The sequence below is a fragment of the Bombina bombina genome, chromosome 2 (assembly GCF_027579735.1).
Source record: "Bombina bombina isolate aBomBom1 chromosome 2, aBomBom1.pri, whole genome shotgun sequence".
Classification (NCBI taxonomy): domain Eukaryota; kingdom Metazoa; phylum Chordata; class Amphibia; order Anura; family Bombinatoridae; genus Bombina; species Bombina bombina.
The window spans coordinates 1,413,065,418-1,413,084,858 of NC_069500.1; the positions used below are offsets into that span (position 1 = coordinate 1,413,065,418).

A 19,441-nucleotide genomic window follows, 5' to 3' on the forward strand; every position below is an offset into this window, starting at 1 on the left:
TGAGCTCCGGTCGTCAGATTAGGGGTTAATAATTGAAGTTAGGTGTCGGCGATGTTAGGGAGGGCAGATTAGGGGTTAATACTATTTATGATAGGGTTAGTGAGGCAGATTAGGGGTTAATAACTTTATTATAGTAGCGCTCAGGTCCGCTCGGCAGATTAGGGGTTAATAAGTGTAGGCAGGTGTCGGCGACGTTGAGGGGGCAGATTAGGGGTTAATAAATATAATATAGGGGTCGGCGGTGTTAGGGGCAGCAGATTAGGGGTACATAAGGATAACGTAGGTGGCGGCGCTTTGCGGTCGGAAGATTAGGGGTTAATTATTGTAAGTAGCTGGCGGCGACGTTGTGGGGGGCAGGTTAGGGGTTAATAAATGTAATACAGGGGTCGGCGGGGTTAGGGGCAGCAGATTAGGGGTACATAAGTATAACGTAGGTGGCGGTCGGCAGATTAGGGGTTAAAAATTTTAATCGAGTGGCGGCGATGTGGGGGGAGCTCGGTTTAGGGGTACATAGGTAGTTTATGGGTGTTAGTGTACTTTAGAGCACAGTAGTTAAGAGCTTTATAAACCGGCGTTAGCCCAGAAAGCTCTTAACTCCTGCTATTTTCAGGCGGCTGGAGTTTTGTCGTTAGAGCTCTAACGCTCACTTCAGAAACGACTCTAAATACCGGCGTTAGAAAGATCCCATTGAAAAGATAGGATACGCAATTGACGTAAGGGGATCTGCGGTATGGAAAAGTCGCGGCTGAAAAGTGAGCGTTAGACCCTTTAATCACTGACTCCAAATACCGGCGGTAGCCTAAAACCAGCGTTAGGAGCCTCTAACGCTGGTTTTCACGGCTACCGCCGAACTCTAAATCTAGGCCTACCTCTGTAGCTGGACCAAGGGAACCTATTTTCAGATTCACTTCCATTCGAGGAATGAATACAGACAACAATATCTCAGTATGAGAGATTGTTTGAGGAACATATGGCACCTGAACCATAATGACGTCCAGGAATGGCACCACAGCAACTCCCTAAAACCTGATTTCTACCAATACAGCCCCTCTGAGAACAATGGCAAGGCCAAAAGGGAAAAGCCACAAACTGAAAATGTGTGACAGAAAGGCAAACCTCAGGAACCTGCAATATACGCGTCCTCCAGGACAATGGTCACTATGAATTGACCTTTCCCAGATAAAAATGAATAAATGAACCACTGGTTTCCAAGAATGGTACCCTGAGACAACCTATTGAGATACTTTAGGTCTACTATAGAACGAAAAATTCCCTCCTAATCAGGAACCTCAAAGAGAAATGATAAAATCCTAGGCCCTGTTCTCTTACAGGAACTGAAACTTTCCTTTACAAGGAAGAGACATCCTAAAGAACTCACCGTTATCTGGCCTGCAGATAAAATTAAAAGATGGAACCTGCCTCAGGCAGAGAAGGAAGGACTACTACGTAGAAACCCTGATGTACTAAGTCCACAGACTATCTGGGACATCTCGTATCCAAGTTTGAAGAAAGAGAGAATCAACCCCCCACTAGGACTAATCCCAGATTGGGGGCAAACTCCTTTAACATCAGAACTACGCCTTAAAAAACAGGACCAAACAAGGTCTTATCGTTGTACGGATGTACCAGAAACTTGGACTCAGAGGAAAAATCCACTCTACAAAACGACCCCACAGGCTAGAACAGCGAAGCCAGATATCTTGACTCCCGTCAGAAATTGCATGGGAGCATCAGAAATTAGGAATGGACTAACTTAAGAGCCTTAAAGGGACACTGAACCCAAATTTTTTCTTTTGTGATTCAGATAGAGCACGCAATTTTAAGCAACTTTCTAATTGACTCCTATTATCAAATTGTCTTTATTCTCTTAGTATCTTTATTTGAAATGCAAGAATGTAAGTTTAGATGCCGGCCCATTTTTGGTGAACAAACTGGATTGTTCTTCTTGCTGATTGGTGGATAAATTCACCCACCAATAAACAAGTGCTTTCCGTGGTTCTGAACCAAAAATATAGCTTAAATGCCTTCTTTTTCATATAAAGAAAGCAAGAGAACGAAGAAAAACAGATAATACGTGTAAATTAGAAAGTTGATTAAAATTGCATGCTCTATCTGAATCATAAAATAAAAAATTTGGGTTCAGTGTCCCTTTAATTCTGTACTGGATCTGCTCCAAAGGAGTCTCTACCAAAATGGAATTGTAAAAGGCATTGCACCCATAAGATGCCACACTTGACACAGTGGCATGCCAAACTTCCATGTAAGACCCAGCTTAGTCCATTAATCCTGAAAAACATAATTTATGTAAGAACTTACCTGATAAATTCATTTCTTTCATATTAGCAAGAGTCCATGAGCTAGTGACGTATGGGATATACATTCCTACCAGGAGGGGCAAAGTTTCCCAAACCTCAAAATGCCTATAAATACACCCCTCACCACACCCACAATTCAGTTTAACGAATAGCCAAGAAGTGGGGTGATAAAAAAGTGCGAAAGCATATAAAATAAGGAATTGGAATAATTGTGCTTTATACAAAATCATAACCACCACAAAAAAAGGGCGGGCCTCATGGACTCTTGCTAATATGAAAGAAATGAATTTATCAGGTAAGTTCTTACATAAATTATGTTTTCTTTCATGTAATTAGCAAGAGTCCATGAGCTAGTGACGTATGGGATAATGACTACCCAAGATGTGGATCTTTCCACACAAGAGTCACTAGAGAGGGAGGGATAAAATAAAGACAGCCAATTCCTGCTGAAAATAATCCACACCCAAAATAAAGTTTAACGAAAAACATAAGCAGAAGATTCAAACTGAAACCGCTGCCTGAAGTACTTTTCTACCAAAAACTGCTTCAGAAGAAGAAAATACATCAAAATGGTAGAATTTAGTAAAAGTATGCAAAGAGGACCAAGTTGCTGCTTTGCAGATCTGGTCAACCGAAGCTTCATTCCTAAACGCCCAGGAAGTAGATACTGACCTAGTAGAATGAGCTGTAATTCTCTGAGGCGGAATTTTACCCGACTCAACATAGGCAAGATGAATTAAAGATTTCAACCAAGATGCCAAAGAAATGGCAGAAGCTTTCTGGCCTTTTCTAGAACCGGAAAAGATAACAAATAGACTAGAAGTCTTACGGAAAGATTTCGTAGCTTCAACATAATATTTCAAAGCTCTAACAACATCCAAAGAATGCAACGATTTCTCCTTAGAATTCTTAGGATTAGGACATAATGAAGGAACCACAATTTCTCTACTAATGTTGTTGGAATTCACAACTTTAGGTAAAAATTCAAAAGAAGTTCGCAACACCGCCTTATCCTGATGAAAAATCAGAAAAGGAGACTCACAAGAAAGAGCAGATAATTCAGAAACTCTTCTGGCAGAAGAGATGGCCAAAAGGAACAAAACTTTCCAAGAAAGTAATTTAATGTCCAATGAATGCATAGGTTCAAACGGAGGAGCTTGAAGAGCTCCCAGAACCAAATTCAAACTCCAAGGAGGAGAAATTGACTTAATGACAGGTTTTATACGAACCAAAGCTTGTACAAAACAATGAATATCAGGAAGAATAGCAATCTTTCTGTGAAAAAGAACAGAAAGAGCAGAGATTTGTCCTTTCAAAGAACTTGCGGACAAACCCTTATCTAAACCATCCTGAAGAAACTGTAAAATTCTCGGTATTCTAAAAGAATGCCAAGAAAAATGATGAGAAAGACATCAAGAAATATAAGTCTTCCAGACTCTATAATATATCTCTCGAGATACAGATTTACGAGCCTGTAACATAGTATTAATCACGGAGTCAGAGAAACCTCTTTGACTAAGAATCAAGCGTTCAATCTCCATACCTTTAAATTTAAGGATTTCAGATCCTGATGGAAAAAAGGACCTTGTGACAGAAGGTCTGGTCTTAACAGAAGAGTCCACGGTTGGCAAGAGGCCATCCGGACAAGATCCGCATACCAAAACCTGTGAGGCCATGCTGGAGCTACCAGCAGAACAAACGAGCATTCCTTCAGAATCTTGGAGATCACTCTTGGAAGAAGAACTAGAGGCGGAAAGATATAGGCAGGATGATACTTCCAAGGAAGTGATAATGCATCCACTGCCTCCGCCTGAGGATCCCGGGATCTGGACAGATACCTGGGAAGTTTCTTGTTTAGATGGGACGCCATCAGATCTATTTCTGGAAGTTCCCACATTTGAACAATCTGAAGAAATACCTCTGGGTGAAGAGACCATTCGCCCGGATGCAACGTTTGGCGACTGAGATAATCCGCTTCCCAATTGTCTACACCTGGGATATGAACCGCAGAGATTAGACAGGAGCTGGATTCCGCCCAAACCAAAATTCGAGATACTTCTTTCATAGCCAGAGGACTGTGAGTCCCTCCTTGATGATTGATGTATGCCACAGTTGTGACATTGTCTGTCTGAAAACAAATGAACGATTCTCTCTTCAGAAGAGGCCAAAACTGAAGAGCTCTGAAAATTGCACGGAGTTCCAAGATATTGATAGGTAATCTCACCTCCTGAGATTCCCAAACTCCCTGTGCCGTCAGAGATCCCCACACAGCTCCCCAACCCGTGAGACTTGCATCTGTTGAAATTACAGTCCAGGTCGGAAGCACAAAAGAAGCCCCCTGAATTAAACGATGGTGATCTGTCCACCATGTTAGAGAGTGCCGAACAATCGGATTTAAAGATATTGTTTGAGATATCTTCGTGTAATCCTTGCACCATTGCTTCAGCATACAGAGCTGAAGAGGTCGCATGTGAAAACGAGCAAAGGGGATCGCGTCCGATGCAGCAGTCATAAGACCTAGAATTTCCATGCATAAGGCTACCGAAGGGAATGATTGTGACTGAAGGTTTCGACAAGCTGCAATCAATTTTAGACGTCTCTTGTCTGTTAAAGACAGAGTCATGGACACTGAATCCATCTGGAAACCCAGAAAGGTTACCCTTGTCTGAGGAATCAAAGAACTTTTTGGTAAATTGATCCTCCAACCATGATCTTGAAGAAACAACACAAGTCGATTCGTATGAGATTCTGCTAAATGTAAAGACTGAGCAAGTACCAAGATATCGTCCAAATAAGGAAATACCACAATACCCTGTTCTCTGATTACAGACAGAAGGGCACCGAGAACCTTTGTAAAAATTCTTGGAGCTGTAGCTAGGCCAAACGGCAGAGCCACAAACTGGTAATGCTTGTCCAGAAAAGAGAATCTCAGGAACTGAAAATGATCTGGATGAATCGGAATATGCAGATATGCATCCTGTAAATCTATTGTGGACATATAATTCCCTTGCTGAACAAAAGGCAAGATAGTCCTTACAGTTACCATTTTGAACGTTGGTATCCTTACATAATGATTCAATATTTTTAGATCCAGAACTGGTCTGAAGGAATTCTCCTTCTTTGGTACAATGAAGAGATTTGAATAAAACCCCATCCCCTGTTCCTGAACTGGAACTGGCATAATTACTCCAGTCAACTCTAGATCTGAAACACATTTCAGAAATGCTTGAGCTTTTACTGGATTTACTGGGACACGGGAAAGAAAAAATCTCTTTGCAGGAGGTCTTATCTTGAAACCAATTCTGTACCCTTCTGAAATAATGTTCTGAATCCAAAGATTGTGAACAGAATTGATCCAAATTTCCTTGAAAAAAACGTAACCTGCCCCCTACCAGCTGAGCTGGAATGAGGGCCGCACCTTCATGTGGACTTAGAAGCAGGCTTTGCCTTTCTAGCTGGCTTGGATTTATTCCAGACTGGAGATGGTTTCCAAACTGAAACTGCTCCTGAGGATGAAGGATCAGGCTTTTGTTCTTTGTTGAAACGAAAGGAACGAAAACGATTATTAGCTCTGCTTTTACCTTTAGATTTTTTATCCTGTGGTAAAAAAGTTCCTTTCCCACCAGTAACAGTTGAAATGATGGAATCCAACTGAGAACCAAATAATTTGTTACCCTGGAAAGAAATAGAAAGTAAAGTTGATTTAGAAGCCATATCAGCATTCCAAGTTTTAAGCCATAAAGCTCTTCTAGCTAAAATAGCTAGAGACATAAACCTGACATCAACTCTGATAATATCAAAAATGGCATCACAGATAAAATTATTAGCATGCTGAAGAAGAATAATAATGTCATGAGAATCACGATGTGTTACTTGTTGCGCTAAAGTTTCCAACCAAAAAGTTGAAGCTGCAGCAACATCAGCCAAAGATATAGCAGGTCTAAGAAGATTACCTGAACACAGATAAGCTTTTCTTAGAAAGGACTCAATTTTCCTATCTAGAGGATCCTTAAACGAAGTACCATCTGACGTAGGAATAGTAGTACGTTTAGCAAGGGTAGAAATAGCCCCATCAACTTTAGGGATTTTGTCCCAAAATTCTAATCTGTCAGACGGCACAGGATATAAATGCTTAAAACGTTTAGAAGGAGTAAATGAATTACCCAATTTATCCCATTCTTTGGAAATTACTGCAGAAATAGCATTAGGAACAGGAAAAACTTCTGGAATAACCACAGGAGCTTTAAATACCTTATCTAAACGTTTAGAATTAGTATCAAGAGGACCAGAATCCTCTATTTCTAAAGCAATTAGAACTTCTTTAAGTAAAGAACGAATAAATTCCATTTTAAATAAATATGAAGATTTATCAGCATCAACCTCAGAGACAGAATCCTCTGAACCAGAGGAGTCATCAGAATCAGAATGATGATGTTCATTTAAAAATTCATCTGTAGGGAGAGAAGTTTTAAAAGATTTTTTACGTTTACTAGAAGGAGAAATAACAGACATAGCCTTCTTTATGGATTCAGAAACAAAATCTCTTATATTATCAGGAACATTCTGCACCTTAGATGTTGAGGGAACTGCAACAGGCAATGGTACTTTACTAAAGGAAATATTATCTGCTTTAACAAGTTTGTCATGACAATCAATACAAACAACAGCTGGAGAAATAGCTACCAAAAGTTTACAGCAGATACACTTAGCTTTGGTAGATTCAGCACTTGACAGCGATTTTCCTGTAGTATCTTCTGGCTCAGATGCAACGTGAGACATCTTGCAATATGTAAGAGAAAAAACAACATATAAAGCAAAATTGATCAAATTCCTTAAATGACAGTTTCAGGAATGGGAAAAAATGCCAAAGAACAAGCTTCTAGCAACCAGAAGCAATAAAAAATGAGACTTAAATAATGTGGAGACAAAAGCGACGCCCATATTTTTTCGCGCCAAATAAGACGCCCACATTATTTGGCGCCTAAATGCTTTTTGGCGCCAAAAATGACGCCACATCCGGAACGCCGACATTTTTGGCGCGAAATAGCGTCAAAAAATGACGCAACTTCCGGCGACACGTATGACGCCGGAAACGGAAATAGAATTTTTGCGCCAAAAAAGTCCGCGCCAAGAATGACGCAATAAAATGAAGCATTTTCAGCCCCCGCGAGCCTAACAGCCCACAGGGAAAAAGTCAAATTTTAAGGTAAGAAAAAATGGTCAAATCAAAATGCATTATCCCAAATATGAAACTGACTGTCTGAAAATAAGGAAAGTTGAACATTCTGAGTCAAGGCAAATAAATGTTTGGATACATATATTTAGAACTTTATAAACAAAGTGCCCAACCATAGCTTGGAGTGTCACAGAAAATAAGACTTACTTACCCCAGGACACTCATCTACATATAGCAGATAGCCAAACCAGTACTGAAACGAGAATCAGCAGAGGTAATGGTATATATAAGAGTATATCGTCGATCTGAAAAGGGAGGTAAGAGATGAATCTCTACGACCGATAACAGAGAACCTATGAAATAGACCCCGTAGAAGGAGATCACTGCATTCAAATAGGCAATACTCTCCTCACATCCCTCTGACATTCACTGCACGCTGAGAGGAAAACCGGGCTCCAACTTGCTGCGGAGCGCATATCAACGTAGAATCTAGCACAAACTTACTTCACCACCTCCATCGGAGGCAAAGTTTGTAAAACTGAATTGTGGGTGTGGTGAGGGGTGTATTTATAGGCATTTTGAGGTTTGGGAAACTTTGCCCCTCCTGGTAGGAATGTATATCCCATACGTCACTAGCTCATGGACTCTTGCTAATTACATGAAAGAAAGAACAGCTATCCCCTCTAGGAATCGTATTTCTCATAGCCAGAGTAGACATGCCCTACTACTTAAGGCACCGTGCGCCCTGATATTTAATGGAAACAGCGAAAGAAAACATCTTTATAATGACAGGAGATGGGAAAAAACAGAATTTATGCTTACCTGATAAATTACTTTCTCCAACGGTGTGTCCGGTCCACGGCGTCATCCTTACTTGTGGGATATTCTCCTCCCCAACAGGAAATGGCAAAGAGCCCAGCAAAGCTGGTCACATGATCCCTCCTAGGCTCCGCCTTCCCCAGTCATTCGACCGACGTAAAGGAGGAATATGCATAGGAGAAATCATATGATACCGTGGTGACTGTAGTTAGAGAAAATAATTCATCAGACCTGATTAAAAAACCAGGGCGGGCCGTGGACCGGACACACCGTTGGAGAAAGTAATTTATCAGGTAAGCATAAATTCTGTTTTCTCCAACATAGGTGTGTCCGGTCCACGGCGTCATCCTTACTTGTGGGAACCAATACCAAAGCTTTAGGACACGGATGATGGGAGGGAGCAAATCAGGTCACCTAGATGGAAGGCACCACGGCTTGCAAAACCTTTCTCCCAAAAATAGCCTCAGAAGAAGCAAAAGTATCAAATTTGTAAAATTTGGTAAAAGTGTGCAGTGAAGACCAAGTCGCTGCCTTACATATCTGCTCAATAGAAGCCTCGTTCTTGAAGGCCCATGTGGAAGCCACGGCCCTAGTGGAGTGAGCTGTGATTCTTTCAGGAGGCTGCCGTCCGGCAGTCTCATAAGCCAATCGGATGATGCTTTTAAGCCAAAAAGAGAGAGAGGTAGAAGTTGCTTTTTGACCTCTCCTTTTACCAGAATAAACAACAAACAAGGAAGAAGTTTGTCTGAAATCCTTTGTAGCCTCTAAATAGAATTTTAGAGCACGAACTACATCCAAATTGTGTAACAAACGTTCCTTCTTTGAAACTGGATTCGGACACAAAGAAGGCACGACTATCTCCTGGTTAATATTTTTGTTAGAAACAACTTTCGGAAGAAAACCAGGTTTAGTACGCAAAACCACCTTATCTGCATGGAACACCAGATAAGGAGGAGAACACTGCAGAGCAGATAACTCTGAAACTCTTCTAGCAGAAGAAATTGCAACCAAAAACAAAACTTTCCAAGATAATAACTTGATATCAACGGAATGTAGGGGTTCAAACGGAACCCCCTGAAGAACTGAAAGAACTAAATTGAGACTCCAAGGAGGAGTCAAAGGTTTGTAAACAGGCTTGATTCTAACCAGAGCCTGAACAAAAGCTTGAACATCTGGCACAGCCGCCAGCTTTTTGTGAAGTAAAACAGATAAAGCAGAAATCTGTCCCTTCAAAGAACTTGCAGATAATCCTTTCTCCAAACCTTCTTGAAGAAAGGATAGAATCTTAGGAATTTTTATCTTGTTCCATGGGAATCCTTTAGATTCACACCAACAGATATATTTTTTCCATATTTTATGGTAGATTTTTCTAGTTACAGGCTTTCTAGCCTGAACAAGAGTATCAATGACAGAATCTGAGAACCCTCGCTTTGATAAAATCAAGCGTTCAATCTCCAAGCAGTCAGTTGGAGTGAGGCCAGATTCGGATGTTCGAACGGACCTTGAACAAGAAGGTCCTGTCTCAAAGGTAGCTTCCATGGTGGAGCCGATGACATATTCACCAGATCTGCATACCAAGTCCTGCGTGGCCACGCAGGAGCTATCAAGATCACCGATACCCTCTCCTGTTTGATCCTGGCTACCAGCCTGGGAATGAGAGGAAACGGTGGGAACACATAAGCTAGGTTGAAGGTCCAAGGTGCTACTAGTGCATCCACTAGAGTCACCTTGGGATCCCTGGATCTGGACCCGTAGCAAGGAACCTTGAAGTTCTGACGAGACGCCATCAGATCCATGTCTGGAATGCCCCACAATTGAATTATTTGGGCAAAGATTTCCGGATGGAGTTCCCACTCCCCCGGATGAAATGTCTGACGACTCAGAAAATCCGCTTCCCAATTTTCCACTCCTGGGATGTGGATTGCAGACAAGTGGCAGGAGTGAGTCTCCGCCCATTGAATTATTTTGGTCACTTCTTGTTCCCCCCTGATGGTTGATATACGCAACAGTCGTCATGTTGTCTGATTGAAACCGTATGAATTTGGCCTTTGCTAGCTGAGGCCAAGCCTTGAGAGCATTGAATATCGCTCTCAGTTCCAGAATATTTATCGGGAGAAGAGATTCTTCCCGACACCAAAGACCCTGAGCTTTCAGGGGTTCCCAGACCGCGCTTCAGCCCACCAGACTGGCGTCGGTCGTGACAATGACCCACTCTGGTCTGCGGAAGCTCATCCCTTGTGACAGGTTGTCCAGGGACAGCCACCAACGGAGTGAATCTCTGGTCCTCTGATCTACTTGTATCATCGGAGACAAGTCTGTATAATCCCCATTCCACTGACTGAGCATGCACAGTTGTAATGGTCTTAGATGAATTCGCGCAAAAGGAACTATGTCCATTGCCGCGACCATCAAACCTATTACTTCCATGCACTGCGCTATGGAAGGAAGAAGAACAGAATGAAGTACTTGACAAGAGCTTAGAAGTTTTGATTTTCTGGCCTCTGTCAGAAAAATCCTCATTTCTAAGGAGTCTATTATTGTTCCCAAGAAGGGAACTCTTGTTGACGGGGATAGAGAACTTTTTTCTACGTTCACTTTCCACCCGTGAGATCTGAGAAAGGCCAGGACAATGTCCGTATGAGCCTTTGCTTGTGGCAGAGACGACGCTTGAATCAGTATGTCGTCCAAGTAAGGTACTACTGCAATGCCCCTTGGTCTTAGCACCGCTAGTAGGGACCCTAGTACCTTTGTGAAAATTCTTGGAGCAGTGGCTAATCCGAATGGAAGTGCCACAAACTGGTAATGCTTGTCCAGATAGGCGAACCTTAGGAACCGATGATGTTCCTTGTGGATAGGAATATGTAGATACGCATCCTTTAAATCCACCGTGGTCATGAATTGACCTTCCTGGATGGTAGGAAGAATTGTCCGAATGGTTTCCATTTTGAACGATGGAACCCTGAGAAACTTGTTTAGGATCTTGAGATCTAAGATTGGTCTGAATGTTCCCTCTTTTTTGGGAACTATGAACAGATTGGAGTAGAATCCCATCCCTTGTTCTCCTAATGGAACAGGGTGAATCACTCCCATTTTTAACAGGTCTTCTACACAATGTAAGAATGCCTGTCTTTTTATGTGGTCTGAAGACAATTGAGACCTGTGGAACCTTCCCCTTGGGGGTAGCTCCTTGAATTCCAGAAGATAACCTTGGGAGACTATTTCTAGCGCCCAAGGATCCAGAACATCTCTTGCCCAAGCCTGAGCGAAGAGAGAAAGTCTGCCCCCCACCAGATCCGGTCCCGGATCGGGGGCCAACATCTCATGCTGTCTTGGTAGCAGTGGCAGGTTTCTTGGCCTGCTTACCTTTGTTCCAGCCTTGCATTGGCCTCCAGGCTGGCTTGGTTTGAGAAGTATTACCCTCTTGCTTAGAGGATGTAGAACTTGAGGCTGGTCCGTTTCTGCGAAAGGGACGAAAATTTGGTTTATTTTTAGCCTTAAAAGACCTATCCTGAGGAAGGGCGTGGCCCTTTCCCCCAGTGATATCTGAAATAATCTCTTTCAAGTCAGGGCCAAACAGCGTTTTCCCCTTGAAAGGTATGTTAAGCAATTTGTTCTTGGAGGACGCATCCGCTGACCAAGACTTTAGCCAAAGCGCTCTGCGCGCCACAATAGCAAACCCTGAATTTTTCGCCGCTAATCTAGCTAATTGCAAAGTGGCGTCTAAAGTAAAAGAGTTAGCCAATTTAAGAGCGTGAACTCTGTCCATAATCTCCTCATAAGAAGATTCCTTATCGAGCGACTTTTCTAGTTCATCGAACCAGAAACACGCTGCCGTAGTGACAGGAACAATGTATGAAATTGGTTGTAGAAGGTAACCTTGCTGAACAAACATCTTTTTAAGCAAACCCTCTAATTTTTTATCCATAGGATCTTTGAAAGCACAACTATCTTCTATAGGGATAGTAGTGCGTTTGTTTAGAGTAGAAACCGCCCCCTCGACCTTGGGGACTGTCTGCCATAAGTCCTTTCTGGGGTCGACCATAGGAAACAATTTCTTAAATATAGGGGGAGGGACAAAAGGTATGCCGGGCCTTTCCCATTCTTTGTTTACAATGTCCGCCACCCGCTTGGGTATAGGAAAAGCTTCGGGGGGCACCGGGACCTCTAGGAACTTGTCCATCTTACATAATTTCTCTGGAATGACCAAATTGTCACAATCATCCAGAGTAGACAACACCTCCTTAAGCAGAGCGCGGAGATGTTCCAATTTAAATTTGAATGTAATAACATCAGGTTCAGCTTGTTGAGAAATTTTCCCTGAATCTGAAATTTCTCCCTCAGACAAAACCTCCCTGGCCCCTTCAGACTGGTGTAGGGGCATGTCAGAACCATTATCATCAGCGTCCCCCTGCTCTTCAGTATTTTCTAAAACAGAGCAGCCGCGCTTTCGCTGATAAGTGGGCATTTTGGCTAAAATGTTTTTGATAGAATTATCCATTACAGCCGTTAATTGTTGCATAGTAAGGAGTATTGGCGCACTAGATGTACTAGGGGCCTCCTGTGTGGGCAAGACTGGCGTAGACGAAGGAGGGGATGATGTAGTACCATGCTTACTCCCCTCACTTGAGGAATCATCTTGGGCATCATTTTCTCTAAATTGTTTGTCACATACATCACATCTATTTAAATGAGAAGGAACCTTGGCTTCCTCACATACAGAACATAGTCTATCTGATAGTTCAGACATGTTAAACAGGCATAAACTTGATAACAAAGCACAAAAAACGTTTTAAAATAAAACCGTTACTGTCTCTTTAAATTTCACCACAGTGTCTTAAAGCCTTAAAAGTATTGCACACCAAATTTGAAAGCTTTAACTCTTAAAATAACGGAACCGGAGCCGTTTTTATATTTAACCCCTATACAGTCCCTGGTATCTGCTTTGCTGAGACCCAACCAAGCCCAGAGGGGAATACGATACCAAATGACGCCTTCAGTAAGCTTTTTCTGTGTATCTGAGCTCCTCACACATGCATCTGCATGCCTTGCTTCCCAAAAACAACTGCGCATTAGTGGCGCGAAAATGAGGCTCTGCCTATGATTAGAGAAGGCCCCCAGTGAAAAAGGTGTCCAATACAGTGCCTGCCGTTTTTTTTTTTTTTTTTTTTTTTTTTAACATAATTCCCAAGAATAAAATAACTCCTCAAAGCTATAAACTATTAAAAATGCTTATAAATTAATCGTTTTAGCCCAGAAAAATGTCTACCAGTCTTTAAAGCCCTTGTGAAGCCCTTTATTCTTATTAATAAAAATGGCTTACCGGATCCCATAGGGAAAATGACAGCTTCCAGCATTACCAAGTCTTGTTAGAAATGTGTCATACCTCAAGCAGCCAAAGTCTGCTCACTGTTTCCCCCAACTGAAGTTAATTCCTCTCAACAGTCCTGTGTGGAAACAGCCATCGATTTTAGTAACGGTTGCTAAAATCATTTTCCTCTTACAAACAGAAATCTTCATCTCTTTTCTGTTTCAGAGTAAATAGTACATACCAGCACTATTTTAAAATAACAAACTCTTGATAGAAGAATAAAAACTACATTTAAACACCAAAAAACTCTGAGCCATCTCCGTGGAGATGTTGCCTGTGCAACGGCAAAGAGAATGACTGGGGAAGGCGGAGCCTAGGAGGGATCATGTGACCAGCTTTGCTGGGCTCTTTGCCATTTCCTGTTGGGGAGGAGAATATCCCACAAGTAAGGATGACGCCGTGGACCGGACACACCTATGTTGGAGAAAAGGAAACCCTAATCTCTCCCATTCCTGTGAAAAATCTCCTAGCACGGTCTGGAACAGGAACAATTTCCACAGAAAAATCCTAGTATCTAAAAAGTATACTAGATTCTTAGGGTTGACAATGACATGCGTATCAGAGTCGCCCCAAATTAGCCAAAACCTCCTTACCATACACAAAGGTGTTCAAGCTTAAATCTGAAGGAAACTCTTTAGCATTAGATGAAGGAATTATACTGAACAAATCTGATATAAAACCCTCAGAAGCTACTAGTTACTGCACCGCATGAGACTAATGAGGGAAGCAAAATAATATAGCAGAAATGGAGCAGAAACCTCACTATATGAATATATAAATATCCTCTTGCACTTACCCGGAAGAAAAAGAAAGGCAGATAAAGCTTTAGATATTGCAAGAATACCTGAGCTGCAAAATCTGCAGGCAAATACACTCCTCCAGGAGATTATGAGGAACCGCAGGGCACTGCATGTGACGCCATAGCGGCTAGGGACAAGTAAGGAAAAGTTGTGGCATTGCCTGAACAGCATCATCAAAGGAGACATGAGACTCAGAGAAATATCCCCCCAGAAAAAAGAGAGGCCTGAGAGGCATATTCAGGTAGAACTAACAACAAATACACAAAACAATAAACACAAAACTTTATTGCTGAAGAAAATACATAAGAAAAATATTTTATTCTAAGGAACAGATCCTTTAATGTATACATAAATATCACCTGCATTAAACCTGCTGAAAGCAGAAATGCAAAACACCCTGGTAGAAAACCAGAACTACAGGGGACTTCTCAAAACGGTCCGTTAAATAATCCAGAGAGTTACACGTGAGACTAGCTCAATATAAGTATAACTCATGGCCATATTCCTGATGCAGGCAGCAGGACATAAAAATAATCTACACCAATAACCCAGGGTCTAATCCGACTGATATACCCGAACCGGCTCAGGCACAGAGCTGAAAGATCGCCGCTCCGACCATAACCAGAGCAAAGGCGGGGCTACATGAACCTCAGAGCGCTAGCTAAAAGGTATAGCCCAAAATGGCGCCGCTCCTCTCACTGAAAGAAAAGAAGGCGGAGACATACCCGGAACGGCATGAAAATGAAGCGCGCAAAAATCGCTCTTCATCCAGTTGCTACTAAGCCGTATATACACTGCCCAGCAGAGAAACACACTCTGTCCTCTTACTATACTGTGAAACCCAGATAAGCAGAAGACTCTAATCTACAGAGTTTCTAATGCATCATGCTCAAACATAGAATCCTCCTCATAACAATGGCGCCGAATAGTCTGAAAGACGACCAAAACATACAGCTTTATTCCTGACACTAAATATATCTCATGATTGTAAAACTCAGTGCATCAAGCAGCCGGAGCTGTAACCTGAGTAAGTACCCAGCGGTTATATTACACACCCAACTCACTGCCCCACACGGAGAGATTTGTTTACACTGAAAAAGCTGATAAATTGAGCCTAAAAAAAAAAAAAGGTGTTAAATCCATGCGTTGCAGGAAATTAACCCTTAAGTCCCCATAGTACAAAAATATATAGTGCCTGCACGCTGACAGAAGCACCCTTACTAAGGGGGTTGTGTCCCAAATAAATGACAGGACAATGCTAGAGTCCTTAACCCCATCAGTGCCAGCCTTCTAGCCCCAGAAGAACAAAAGGTACTTACATGCATTCTAGCCGTCCGGAAGTCAGACGACTCACAAAGTTTGAGAGGATGCCGCTCCTCACAGAGACCTGTGTAAAAAGAAAGACAGAGTAAGCTTACTCAGGCTTTCTATACCAGGGAAGCAACATGTTAGGAAAACGCAGCAAAGTCCACTTGACAAGTTCCTAACTGCTTTAAAGGCACCAGAGCCCTGCTGAAGAGACTAACGTAGAGTACAGCTATACCCAGATTGTGATGGAAGGCCAGAGCAATATTGCCCAGACTTTAAAATAAAAAAATCTTGATAGAAGAATCTTAATCAAGACACCTAATTACTTCACCTCCTCCATGCACTAGAGGCAAAGAGAATGACTGGGGGTTATGGGCAGCTTTACTGTGGTGCTCTTTGCCTCCTCCTGCAGGCCAGGAGTGATATTCCCACTAGTAATTAATGATTCCGTGGACTCACCATATCTTAGGAAAGAAAAAGGGATTATCTATGTTTTTAAACAAAAACTATTTTTGGGCACATAAATTTAATTTGTGGACCTAGAAATATGGTGAGTTATATTCTTGTCCTTCTTGGTTTTAAATAGGGACCTGACGAAGGGTTGGTGTTTGATCTATGATGTGCACCAGCAGCTGATCAATATAGCCCTCCAACTACCGCACATGCTCCGACTTTGCGTCAAACTCTGCTTCACGCTGCAACAGCATCTGGATCAGTTCATCATGGGGCCTTCAGAAGCCTGACCAGACCAATGCTGTGATTTTTTTGAAACTGTATTTGTGAAATTAAAATTGAGCATAATGTCCCTTTAATTAACACAACACAAGAGATGAAATAGACTCACTTTTCTTTAAAGTGTATTTTATATGTTACAATTGCTTGTGTTCATTAAAGAATTGTTGGCTTGTACACAGACAGCTTGAAGATACAGTGATCACTACAGGGCATATATTGATGTCTTGCAGCCGGTTGCTGGTAGGTCGGGGGTTAACAGGAGTAGAGCTGCTGTATTTTAAGTAACAGAGCCAACATACCTCGGCTATAGTGTTTTATCACAGACTGCGTTATAGCCAGGGCATCAATTGTATAACTATACACTTAAAGCATCGGCCCTCATCTCCCTAATATTCTGTAATGTGCATCGGAAACACCATTGTTTTTCTATTACCAACAAGAACAAATGCATTTTGTTACCATAATTAATAAATATGGAGTATGTCTGATTAATGGGCTCTGCTAACTTGTGTGATGCATTTAATAAACTATAATTCTAGTCACCAAACAAGTGATAATAGTTTGATCATTACTAAAGGACAAATCATGCTGGTAATTAGTGGCAGTGGCATAAAACTATTAATTAAAATATGACAGTGTCCGCAAAAAATAAGTGATTCTGTATCTTGGGAAGAACTAATATAATCTTCTAATCATTGGTGTGCTATATAATCAAAATATATAATCAAAATATGTGACAATAAGTGATGTGTCTATATATTGGTGTAATAATATCAAACTTTAGATAGTGTATGTGGGAAAAAACAATACGTTAATTAGTAACGAAACATTAATTTGTAACGAAAAAACTATAATATCTAAAAAATTAAGCAGCCTAAATCATATATCGAAAATATTTATTTATACACAAAAATATTTATTTATACACACTCACAAACATATAAAAGGGGACGTCTCCCCTAATAAAAAAGAAATAAAAGCAGATTTAAGCGAGTAGAAATTCAATTCTAAAAAAGCAGACTTTGCTGAGAAAATGTGTTAAAAAATCACAGTATTGTGCAGAGAGAGACAGTTCCTTATAGCATCCGAACCTTTCGTTGTTGCTTTAAAGGTAGATTTTACTGACCAAGTTCAGGATTTAGAAAAAGTGTAGGCTCCTTATAGTACTATACAGTCATTCAACTTTATTGGACTTATTGCTTTAGGATACTTTCTACTTACTTCACCACCCGTGTGGCAACAATATCACCTGTACAGCTCCAAGTATCCAAACTGAGTCAGTGCGCCGCGTGTATCTCGGCGTCTGACGTCATCGGCAGAATCCAGCCGCTGTCACCGTAATAGTTGGCTTTTCTGGATATTATAATCCTAGGTGGTATTAAGAGATAATCACTTCTTGTATTTCCAACAGAGATAGTTCCCTGCACTTAGTGCTAATTGCACGCAGGAAAAAGGTGGATGTTGAGAAATGTAAATAACCCGGGTTAATAAGTCAAGTTGAGAAAATCCTTAAGTATAGAATGTCCTCATTCAAACAGTAATGTCAGATAACACAGCCACTCAGATCAACGCGTTTCGCTCGCCAGGGAGCTTTTTCAAGTTAAAAAGTGCAGGGAACTATCTCTGTTGGAAATACAAGAAGTGATTATCTCTAAATACCACCTAGGATTATAATATCCAGAAAAGCCAACTATTACGGTGACAGCGGCTGGATTCTGCCGATGACGTCAGACGCCGAGATACACGCGGCGCACTGACTCAGTTTGGATACTTGGAGCTGTACAGGTGATATTGTTGCCACACGGGTGGTGAAGTAAGTAGAAAGTATCCTAAAGCAATAAGTCCAATAAAGTTGAATGACTGTATAGTACTATAAGGAGCCTACACTTTTTCTAAATCCTGAACTTGGTCAGTAAAATCTACCTTTAAAGCAACAACGAAAGGTTCGGATGCTATAAGGAACTGTCTCTCTCTGCACAATACTGTGATTTTTTAACACATTTTCTCAGCAAAGTCTGCTTTTTTAGAATTGAATTTCTACTCGCTTAAATCTGCTTTTATTTCTTTTTTATTAGGGGAGACGTCCCCTTTTATATGTTTGTGAGTGTGTATAAATAAATATTTTTGTGTATAAATAAATATTTTCGATATATGATTTAGGCTGCTTAATTTTTTAGATATTATAGTTTTTTCGTTACAAATTAATGTTTCGTTACTAATTAACGTATTGTTTTTTCCCCACATACACTATCTAAAGTTTGATATTATTACACCAATATATAGACACATCACTTATTGTCACATATTTTGATTATATAGCACAACAATGATTAGAAGATTATATTAGTTCTTCCCAAGATACAGAATCACTTATTTTTTGCGGACACTGTCATTTTTTTGCATAGACCCCTTTTCCCCTCACACCCCCATTTTTGACTGTGAATTATACACATTTATCTCACTTTTCACTTTTATACATATTTTTATACATATATTTATAACTCTTTTTAATACTGGATAATATTGGATACCTTTAGCTTTCTTTTAGCGCACTTACTATTACCATAATTCTTACTACATTTTTGAAAATATAGAAGGATCTTTTCTTATTTGTAAGTTGTGTGGTATCCTATTTATAAACCAGCGCTCTGCTTAAACACTTTTCTAATATTAATTAAAATATGCTGAACTGATTGTGTGGATATGTAGATGCATTAGTTTACTAATAAGTGGATTGCTGCCCATTTGTTAGAGAGTCGCCCGTCGTAATGCAGGTAGCAGAGAGGTTAAAGCTGCAATATCACTAGGGACTGTTTTACACGGTCCCTATGCACCTCGGTGTAACCCAGTGCTCATTAAGTGCTATGCTCCAGAGCACCTTGTGATTCATTCACAGTGACAGGATGGCCAGTGCCTTGGC

At 41.0% G+C, this 19,441-nt stretch overlaps 1 protein-coding gene across 1 annotated transcript in view; it reads right to left on the reverse strand.

Annotated features, from left to right (window-relative positions):
- The window catches only part of RAB11FIP5 (RAB11 family interacting protein 5), a 355,500-nt gene that overhangs the window by 40,238 nt on the left and 295,821 nt on the right, over nt 1-19,441 (reverse strand). The gene's annotated exons all lie outside the window — the stretch shown is intronic.